Consider the following 11,829-nt stretch of genomic DNA (forward strand, 5'->3'; position numbering starts at 1 on the left):
CAACATTCCACCAAAGCTGAAGGCGAGAGCATTCCAGATGACACTGGAAGCTGCTAAGGATGAAGTTGATGTCGCTTCAGGTACCTTTCTCGTAAACACATTGCCTGCCCAAATTTTATTTGATTATGGAGCCAACTACTCCTTTATGTCGCATGAATTTGGTAGAAAACTAGCTTTGCCTGTTGATAGACTAGATAATGCTTTATTAGTCGAAGTTGCTAGTGGCAAGTTTGTACCTGTTAGCCATCGTATGAAAAACATCTTAATCGACCTTAATGGGAATAAGTTTCATGAAGAATTATTACCTATCGAACTTAATGGTTTCGATATCGTGTTGGGAATGGATTGGCTTAGTGCCAATGATGCCGAGATATTGTGCAAGAAGAAGATAGTTAAAGTAAACCCGCCTGGAAAAGATTTGTTTGTGGTGTATGGGGACAAACGTCGAGTGAATTCTGGAATCATTTCCCTAATGAAAGCCAGAAAGTGTTTGACCAAGGGATGTACATCATATTTAGCATTCGTGATTGATGCTAAGAAGGAAAAGAAGGTGATGCAGAGTATTCCAGTGGTGTGTGATTATCCGGAAGTATTTCCCGAAGATCTTCCTGGATTACCACCTGATAAACAAGTGGAGTTCAGAATTGACTTGTTACCAGGAACCACGCCAATAGCAAAAACACCTTATCGATTAGCACCAACGGAGATGAAGGAGTTGATGATGCAACTTCAGGAGTTATTGGACAAAGGTTTCATTAGACCTAGTTCATCACCCTGGGGAGCTCCGGTGTTATTCATGAAGAAGAAAGATGGAAGTATGAGAATGTGCATTGATTACAGGGAGCTGAACAAGGCAACAATAAAGAATAGATATCCGTTGCCAAGGATTGATGACCTGTTTGATCAATTGCAAGGTTCGAGCTATTTCTCGAAGATCGATCTAAGGTCAGGATATCATTAGCTAAAAGTAAGAGAGCAAGATATCGAGAAGAACGCATTCAGAACTAGATATGGACACTACGAGTTCTTGGTTATGTCATTTGGACTAACCAATGCTCCAGTAGCATTCATGGATTTAATGAACAGAGTTTGTAATCAGTTCCTTGATAAATCTGTGATAGTGTTCATAGATGACATTCTGATTTACTCGAAAAGCTAGGAGGAACATGGCAGACACTTGCGAGAAGTGTTAGAAGTCTTGAAGAAGGAGAAGCTGTATGCTAAGTTCTCCAAATGTGATTTTTGGATTCGTGAAGTCCAATTCTTGGGTCACGTGGTCAACCAAGAAAGGATAATGCTTGATCCAGCAAAGATTGAAGTTGTAATGAAGTGGGAACAACCGAAAAGTCCCACGGAGATCCGAAGCTTTTTGGGATTAGTCGGATATTACCGAAGGTTTATCCAAGGTTTTTCTTCGATCGCTACTCCGTTGACAGCTTTGACCCACAAAGGAGCTACTTATGCTTGGAGTGAGAAGCATAAAGAAGCATTCGAGAAGCTAAAGAAGAAACTATGCGAGGCACCGATACTTTCTCTACCCGATGGAGTTGAAGACTTCGCTGTTTATAGCGATGCATTTGGTGTTGGATTGGGTTGTATTTTAACCCAAAGAGAAAAGGTAATAGCATATGCGTCTCGACAGCTGAAGGAGCATGAAAAGAACTACCCGACTCATGATTTGGAGTTGGCAGCGGTAGTTTTTGCTCTAAAGATATGGAGGCATTACCTCTATGGCACGAAGTGCAAACTTTTCACTGATCATAAGAGTCTCCAATATCTCTTTAATCAGAAGGAATTGAATATGAGGCAACGACGCTGGCTAGAATTACTCAAGGACTACGACTGTGAGATACTTTACCATCCTGGTAAAGCTAATGTAGTTGTTGATGCTCTCAGTCGGAAAGTCAATCTTGAAAGGAAAAGGCCAAGAGCATTGAGAATTGAAATTGTCTCAACCATTGTGGAAAGTATAAAGAAAGCTCAAGAGGAAGCTTCTGAGAAGAATGACCGAAAGGAGGAACGTTTGGGCAAAACGTTGGTGTTCGGTTTAAACAGTCATGGACTGAAAGTGTTCCAGGACCTGATTTGGATACCTAAGTCAGGAGGAATCAGAGATCTTCTGATGGAAGAAGTTCACAAGACCATGTACTCGATTCATCCCGGTAGCACAAAAATGTATAGGGACCTGAAACCCTACTACTGGTGGCCGACGATGAAGATTGATGTTGCAAAGTATGTGGCCGAGTGTGTGACTTGTGCAAGAGTCAAGACACAACATCAGAAACCATATGGGAGTTTAGAACCTTTAGATGTGCCTATGGGTAAGTGGGAAGACATTGCTATGGATTTTTTTCACTAAACTGCCCAGAACAAAGAATGGTCACGACATGATTTGGGTGGTCGTCGATCGATTCACTAAGAGTGCGCATTTCATAGCAGCCAGGGAAAAATGGTCTATGGAAAAGCTTGCGAATTCTTATGTGAAGGAAACTGTGAGACTTCACGGTGTTCCGCTAACAATTGTGTCGGATCGTGATAGTCGTTTCACCTCAAGGTTTTGGAAAAGTCTACAAGAGGAAATGGGTACCAAGTTATGTTTAAGTACAGCTTACCATCCGCAGACTGATGGCCAGAGCGAACGAACGATACAAACACTTGAAGATATGCTGAGAGCATGTACCTTGGAATTCCTAGGTAATTGGGATGAACATTTACCACTGGTAGAATTTTCCTATAATAATAGTTTTCACTCGAGCATTAAGATGGCACCTTACCAAGCTTTGTATGGACAAAAGTGTCGTACGCCGTCTTGTTGGCTTGAGGCTGGGGAAAAGCAGTTCATGGGACCGGAGATGGTTCATCAAACCGCTGAAAAGTTAAAAATAATTTAGGAAAGAATGTTAGCGGCTCAGGATCGTCAAAAGAGCTATGTTGACAAAAAGCGAAGACCGATGACTTTTGAAGTTGGGGATTCGGTTTTGCTTAAAGTCTCGCCTTGGAAGGGACTTATAAGATTTGGAAAAAGGGGAAAATTAAGTTCAAGGTTTATTGGACCGTTTAATGTTCTTCAGAGGATTGGGAACCAAGCTTACAAGCTCGAACTACCAGAAGAACTGACTGGAATTCATAACACTTTCCATGTGTGTTATTTGAGGAAGTTCACAGGAGAAGTTCCCGACATGATTCCACTTTCGGAGTTGAGAATCGATGAGAACAAAAGGTTGATTGAGGAACCAGAGGCAATCGTTGACCGGAAGACTAAGAAATTGCGACGTAAAATGGTTGAGTTAGTGCTTGTCTGATGGAAACACACGAATGGGCCAAATCTCACTTGGGAAACGGAGAGTGACATGTTGAGTCGCTATCCGCATTTGTTTGTTGATGTGTGATTCCGGGGACGAAATCATCCTAAGGGGGAGAGAATTGTAACGCCCGCATTTCCAGGCTAGGCATTTTCGTTGATGTAATAGTCTAGGTTAACCTTTGTAACCCATTTTGAAATAATAGAAGTGTATTATTTGAGTATTATGTGTTTTGTGCTTAATTGCTTAATTATGTGGTTTGATTAATTAAGAATAAAAATAAGCGTCAAAATTTAAGTGTAAAATAAACTTGATATCTTTAAATAATGTTGTAGTAGTTGAAACAAGGTTTCCGAAGATATAAAGAATGCCGAAATCTGAGTTATAACGAGGAAGTTATGACCTGTCAAAGTTTCGCGACAGAACCGGCACCGCTGAATGACGTAAAAATTGAAATTTACGTTAGAGCGATATTTAGCCTTAGTGATCTAAACGAGAATCGAAGATCTCGTTGTTAGAATCAAAGAGATAAAAAGTTAGGCGAGAACGGACGTCAAACGAAGAAGTTATGAATTTATAACGAAATTTTCTGTCCCAGGCCTATTAAAAATAAATAATAAAAATAAATTCAAAATTAGCCAACGAAGTCTAAACGAAAGTTGTATAGCGTAGTCTCACCTTCGCGTGTATATAAAGAACGTCGAAAACGGAGTTCGTATGAAGAAGATATGAATTTTCGAAGTTTATTAAATAATTAATAATTAAATTTAATTATTAAATCCGGCATTATCCGAAGGCGAGTCACCGGGCTCATCCGGAGTACGCCCCGCGTATAGCGAAGAGTGTCGACACTCGCACTCGAGGACTTTGGATGACGAACGCCATGACGAACTCGGAGCAGTACGCCCCGCGTACTGCTGTACGCCCCGCGTAATTGAGGCTTCTAGCCTCCTATAAATAGGATGCGAGGACAGCCGGATCTTTTGCTATTTTCTCCCTTCTCTCTCCCGTTTTGCATCGTTTTGCGTGCCAGAAATACCCCGATGCCCCGGTAATATTCCCGAGTCCCGAAGCAAGTCCCGAGATCCCGAAGATCCCGAGAAGTGCGGTTTCCGAGCCGAAGCTCTGCCCGCGAGAAGTTTGATTTTTGTAGAGATCTTCCAGATCTGCTGAGGATTACTACTTTTGCAAATCATAGTACTGTCCGATCATCTTCTGATCAAGTGAGTGTATACTACTTTTCATAAACACGATAATAATACAAGTATGATTTGAGTGTACTAAGTATATTGTTGTTTATATGTGTGAGTGTGTGGTTACTTTCTTCTAATGCATAATTATCAAGTACTTAATATAAAATACGTGTTATGTGTATATTTTGTTGTTATATTCGTGAATGTATATTCACTTTCTTCTATCTCATAGATATGATTTATTCTCTATGAAATACGTGTTATGTGTATGTGTCTCATCTGTTGTTTTGGAATATGTATTGAATGAGAATGCTATGCAGGTTTTAAACTATGTATAAAAATATATATTTTTATCTACTAATACGTTGGGTAGAACATGGGTAGATAGTTGGTGTGTAATAAACAAATGAGAGGCCTCGATGTTGTTTTGATCCAGTCATCTAGCGGAATTTAGATGACGACCACGGACTTTTCTAGACAGTCCAGTGGAACGCTAGCAGGCTCATAACATGTAGGTGTGAATGAACTTGGGTGTTCATTCGCTGTATTCCATCCCCCTCATGGTTGCCTTATTTGACTTATATTACTGAGGAACCCCCGAAGCATGTGTTGTCACCCGATGAAATATTCTTAGACTAGGTCTCTTGTGTTAGTTATTTTAGGGACATAAAGTGAGAATAACGGGAATGGCTAATTGAGTTATTGTTGGTTGATAATAATTAATTTAATTATTTATTGTGGGTTGAAAACCGTATATGCTCACCAGACTCCCAAGCCCGACCCACTCAGTTTTATTTGTATTACAGGAAGTGGCGCAAGGGCGTAAGATGGATGAACCATCAAGTTGTTTTGTTTACAAGTCTGTATATGTATATATTTGTTGAATGACTTGTAATGTTATCGTTTATGCTTATTGGTCTGTATCGGAACATGACACCTCAAGTTTTGATTATATAATGAAAATACATTTCTTTTATGAAATGTTTTGGTAAACATTGTTTTATCATGTTTTGTTTTTGGGAACAAATTCCGCAACTCTTTCAAATCAAAAGGATTTACTCTGAAATTATTTTAAAAGCATAAATGAAAATCGGTCTTTTCTGGCCGAGATTTTAGGGGATGTCACATACATCAACGAAAATGCCTAGCCTAGAAACACGGGCGTTACAATTACTGCCCGGAAACTATTCATCGCCGTCGTTGTGCGCGGGTACACCGCTAGTTACTTAGTTATTGGTCATTATCAAATGTAATCTTTTATTTATTCGAATTTTACTGCCAACAGAATAAAATGAATATATTAGTTAGACTACACATAGTGCGTGGCACCAACATATATACCAGAGGCCCCTTCGACGATAGCTATAGAAGGTCGCTAGAGGTGGTGGTCATGGTATAAGGGTTTATCTATAAAAGTCCGAAACCATATAATAGTGTATAATATTTGGAATAATTTTGTGTTATCTAAATTACAATGAAAACTCGTATGAAAACTATATCAAACATAAATAAATACGGAAACTTGGGTAAACTTGGCTAATATCGAATCAAATAATAATATAATACTATTATCATGCATATGGTTTTTTTGACAAAATTTTGATTATCTCTTGAATCATTTGAAGTTTGACATCATTCATTAAATCATTTCATTGTGTGGATATTTAGCTCTTCAGATCAAAATAAGATTACCATTGATTATCATGAAATCAGATAAAGCAGTAACCACCATTCATTATTCACTGCTTATGCATTTGTCACATACGTAGTAAATAGAAATTAAAGCACACACATTATTTAGAGGATTATATATCAAGCACACACTTCTTTGTAATACGGTAGGTTCTTAGATCTTCATTCATCATCTTCAAGTCCCTTCAGAGTCCAAGATGACTTGTGGCAACCAGGATTCATGCCACTCGGAGGAGCGTGGCCGTAGTTTGGGCCTGGAGCTCCATAGCCGTGCCCATGTGTCAGCTTTTCAAATTGGTTCATAACACCACCTCCATGTCCTTGCGTATTTCCAAAACCATGTGAATTTCCATGGTTGTGTGAATCTCCATAGCTATGTGGTTTACCAAGATCATGTGGAGTCCCTACGCCATGACCGTTTGGGCTTCCATGACCTTGTTGGCTTATATGGCTGAATGAGTTTTCATATCCATGTGATTTACCAAGACCATGTGGACTCCCTAGGCCATGACCGTTTGGGCTTCCGTGGCCTTGTTGGCTTCCATGGCTGAATGAGTTTTCATATCCATGTGATTTACCAAAACCATTTGGACTCCCTTGGCCATGACCGTGTGGGCTTCCATGAGCTTGTTGGCTTCCATGGCTGAATGAGTTTTCATAACCTTGTGACTTTGCATAGCCATGTGAATTTCCTCCATATCCACCAGCATTGGGCTTGACTGGATGGTTGGGTCTATTGCCATGCTGGTATTCATCACCAACAGACCAACTAGATTGGTATTGTGAAACATGGCTTGATGGGTAAGTTGAAACTTGAGGATAAGTCGGGTATGGGGTTGTTTGGGCTGCAGTTATTCCGTGGAAGTTGTTGAAGTAGCCATCAGGTCCTTGGTGTGTTGGATAGTTGTTCTGCTGGTAGCCACTAGGGTAACGTTGAACCTCGAGAACCATTTTTTTTCTTTGAAAAAAAATGTAGTGTCAAATTTGAACCTATGTTGATGATGGTTTTTCTATACTCTTGCTTGATCCTATTTATAGGGTTAAGCCCATGATTCCAAATAAGTCGAAAGATGCATTACATCTCTTGTCATGGGAATATATATATGATAACCCCACATTCAGTGGTCATCTTTTTATCGAAAGGTATTTACAACTTTATTCCCAACTTGTTAAATGACCATAGATTCTGATACAGAACACCAAAATGTAGTCATCTGTACTAATGCATTATCTTGTTTAGAACTTGTACTGTTTGATGGCTTGCCAACTTACTATATTGAAGAAAACTAACAAAAGATGCTTTTCATTTCCTCTTATCCCATGTTATTCCACATTATGATGGATCAGTTCTATTCCCTTATCGTCCTTTTTCGTTATTTATTTCCCTCAATTATATATATTCCTATTCTTTTCCTTCCACTTGTCTTGTATTTTGGAAAATGTAGTAATCAAAATTTCATGTCATATCACATACACAATGATGAACACGAAAGGAACCATGATTGAGCAAGATACAACTTTCAGTCTTTCACTACATGAGAGGTATAACTACTCTTCAATAAATTCACCAAACATATAATAAAATATAAAATGCATTTTAATACCATCTTATATTGTGTTGAAACTGTACATCCACGAATGCTCAACTTTTATGGACTTTTTAACTCTTACATTTCTTATTTGTTTGCTTTTGCCTTTTTATTAACAGATTACAAATGAAGAGCGATACAAATGGCATCATGTATATATATAATATTATATATAAATAAAACAAATAAACAATCGTCATTCCCTAATCTCCCTGGTTCGTTCCACTTACACAAACAATACCCCCTAAAAAGAACATGAATTTTGTTGCAGCCTAACCCAGCCCAATCTAGGGCCCAAATGATTATCTTACAAGATTGTTCTTTGTTGTTACGTGCGCTTCTAGTTGTACTTACGTACATCAAGAGGATGAAGAAAATTGTGGACATGGAGGAGGAAGTAGCTCATATGTTGGATGCACCTGACTGTAACTGCTATGTTTATGGTTTAGAGCTGCTCCTGTAACGAACGGGTGCCTCAACAACTGCGCCGCCGTCCATCTCCTCGCCGGATCCTTCTGCAAACAGCATGCAACAAAATCTCTGAACTCACGAGAAGCAGTCGCCGGCGCTTTTGGTGGCTGTGACATGCAAATTGCACACATAAGGCTCGCCCAATCACCCTGTCTTCCGACGGTAAACGGAAAACGCCCCAGATAGAATTCCAAAATGCTCACCCCCACGCTCCATATATCTCCGGCACACCCGTCGTATTTTCCTTCGTTCAGGTCGGTGTTTATTCTTTCCGGGCTCATGTAAGCAATCGTACCCACCGCAGAATTACAGGGATCCATCGTTTGTTCCAAGATTCTCGAAACCCCAAAATCCGCAATCTTCACTTGTTTCTTGGAATTAATCAACAGATTGGAAGGTTTTATATCACGGTGGACGATCTTTCGCCGGTGGAGGTAGTAAAGGCCGGAGATAATCTGACGGGTGAGATCGGCCAACAAGGACTCATCGGACAGGTGCGTGCCTTGAAGACAACCACCGTCCATGTACTCTAGAAGCACCTGAATCTCACCGGCACGATCAAACATGTCGTGACACTTGACGACGTTAAGGTTGTCGACCCCACGCAGGATCTCGATTTCTCGACGGATCTGATGGCGGGCATCGTCATCGTGGGTTCCATAGATTACTTTGAGAGCGAAGAGGGTGTCGGTAGGGCGATGGAGGACTTTGTAAACAGTACCGCCACTGCCGCTTCCGATTCTGTTGATCCGATGGAGGTCGGAAAAGTTGATGTGTTGGTGTTGGAGGGCGGAGGAGGGTGGGAGAGGGAGAGGAACAGCGATCTGGGGATGGGGTAAAGGTAAAGGTAAAGTTAAGTCAAGACGACGTCGAGGGCGACTATTGGTGTTGTTGTTGTTGGGCTTCATTGACTAGACCAAATAAAGTGATTCAGATTTCAGAGCGTAGGTTGATGCATAGACTGGACGATCGATGTATATGTATATATAATATATGACGAATAATAAACCTAATGCATGACGAAGAAGTAAGGAAAGGGTTTAGGGTTTGAAGTTGTGATCTGGTGAAGCTTCTGGGAAGAAGATGAAGGTTGGAATAATTCTACTCATGTGTTTCGGAGAATTGATGGGTGTCGAAAAAACTAAGTATGTTACTCATTTATTGCCTCGAGGTCAACGTTGTTATCTCTTTTGGAGGTATATATGTGTAAAAATTTAATTAGAAACGTCTTGTATTTGATATCCTTAGTTTTCGTGAAAATGATGTTCGATGTTGAAAATACATGCTTGCTAGATACGGAATATAGTTTTTTATTAATGGTGTTGATTTAAAGAAAAAAAATATATATTAAGAACATGATTAAAGTGTGGTATTAAATCCATTTAGATGATAGTTAAAAATACGTTCTTGAACTAGTCCACTACACTACAGTATTCATGGTTTTAAAGGATCTGGGGAAGACGTATCTACATGGTCACTTCTGAATTAGAACCTTTGGTAAAGATTGGGATCTCTTGTATGAAAATGAAAAGTTTATCTTTTGTTTTCTCAACGGCTTGGTTATTCAGGCTGTGGTATAGATAATAGAGTTAATTAAGTCGAAATGAATTGGTTTTTTTGTACATATGTATGTATTACATTTAGATACATAAAGTTATAAAAAAGTATTGTTATTAATGATTGACGAGTAATAATAATAAAAATAAAAATAATAAAAGGAGAGAGGTGACTTTTCCTTTTGAGCAAGAGCAAGAGTCCAGATAGAGGAGGAACAAGTCATAAAAGAAATGGTCTCATTGTATTTGTAATCCATCTCTCCCTCCCAAATTGGACTCGAAAAACACACAACAGTTGACTGCTAACTTAATCCTATTCTCACACCAACTACATTAATTCCTTTATTACTAGCACTCTATTTTTATTTCTTTGTACAAGATTTTCTAAATTAAAAAATGGACAGAAATTTGTCCTTTACATAAAACATACGTACCCGACAAAAGCATAAAGTTAATAGATTGACGCCTATCATGTTTGTCCATGTGGCTCTCCACTATGTGATGATAGCGGAGAGGGGCAAAGTGTTTCCCAAATGCCAATGTTACTAAACAACCATTTTCAAAATCTCGTCACATGGCCTTCTCTTAGCCACCCCTGATTAATTTTGCGTCACTAGTGAGGAGTTGCTTACCAAACTTACCTACCGAGTTAAGCCATCGGGTATCATGTTGGTTCGTATAAAATTTTAGATAATTTAGTGAACACTTTTGTCATACAATAACAAACATAGTAGTATGTAATTATCCTATATCCATCCATGCCTTATAACTTATCGTTTGTCTTTTGACATCTCATTTATTTTAGTACAAACCCAGAATACATATTATTTACTGTTTCGTTGATGACGTATTAGATATTCATAAAGGCATCCACAATGCATTGAACTTCATAGAGTTCAATGTATTGTCACATCATTTTTCTACATTCCATACAACTCAATAAAATTTTGTCTACAATGCATTGAACTCTACAAAGTTCAATAGAAAGTTACAAAAACTAATTTATAGTATCTATTTAAGATTAGAAAACTTTCATTTTTTTCACTAAAGAGTTCAATGGCCATTGAACTGTAAATCCATTAAATGCGAAGATGACATCTCACTATGGTAGAATTTAATCCATTGAATGACAACTAGACTTGCCACCTCATTTAACCCTCCCATTAAACTCACAATTGTGGATGCTCTAAACAATGACAACGAAAGGAGGTGAAACAACATTACTATTAATATTATACTATTATTCATATGATGTGTCAACCCTTCCATTGAGCTCACCATTATGGATGCTCTAAACAATGACAACGAAGGGGGTGAAACAACATTACTATTAATATTATACTATTATTCATATGATGTGTCCCCCCCCCCCCCCCCCCCCCCCCTCTTTAAACTACTTATGAAGTTTAAAATATCAAAAGCAGAAACTCTTCTACTTGCAAGTGAAACATCCCAAAAATACAGTCTAAATATTTCCATTTAATTTAAGTAAGAAAACCATAAGTCATCAAATCATTCTGTTAAACACATAAATCTCATTGTTACAAAACATTATTATCAGAGTAAAACATCACAGGCTAAATAAACAATGGTGTGTGCCACGCGATCACCCCAAGCTCCTCCCTCCGTTACTGGAAGTACCTGAAACTAAAACTGAAAACTGTAAGCACGAAGCTTAGTGAGTTCCCCAACCTACCACATACCCTGCATAATCACATACTGCATATAATGGGCCACGCCAACTACTTCGGGCCTCGCCCGCTACATCGGCCCCGCCGACCCCAGGTCACGCCTGTCTTCGAGCCCCGCTCGGTTACAAATATGTTTCTCTTAGGCCCTGCCTGTCTCTGGGCCCCGCCCGCTGAACACATACTACATATAATAATGACATATAACACATAAACTGAACATACCATACTGCATTCCTGTACTAAGGCCTCGCCTGTCTTGGGCCTCGCCCATGACCTGCTACTAGTGAGTCATGGAACCCTGCCCATGCTCCTGCTGTAAGTGAGATACGGGCCCC

General features: G+C 39.2%; 1 pseudogene; it reads right to left on the bottom strand.

Annotated features, from left to right (window-relative positions):
* Positions 1-6,166: 6,166 nt before the first annotated feature.
* On the bottom strand, positions 6,167-9,421 carry LOC145031353 (mitogen-activated protein kinase kinase 5 pseudogene; annotated as a pseudogene).
* Between the last annotated feature and the right edge of the window lie 2,408 nt (positions 9,422-11,829).

The sequence above is a fragment of the Lactuca saligna genome, chromosome 1, assembly GCF_052625555.1.
Source record: "Lactuca saligna cultivar CGN05327 chromosome 1, ASM5262555v1, whole genome shotgun sequence".
In the NCBI taxonomy this organism is placed as follows: domain Eukaryota; kingdom Viridiplantae; phylum Streptophyta; class Magnoliopsida; order Asterales; family Asteraceae; genus Lactuca; species Lactuca saligna.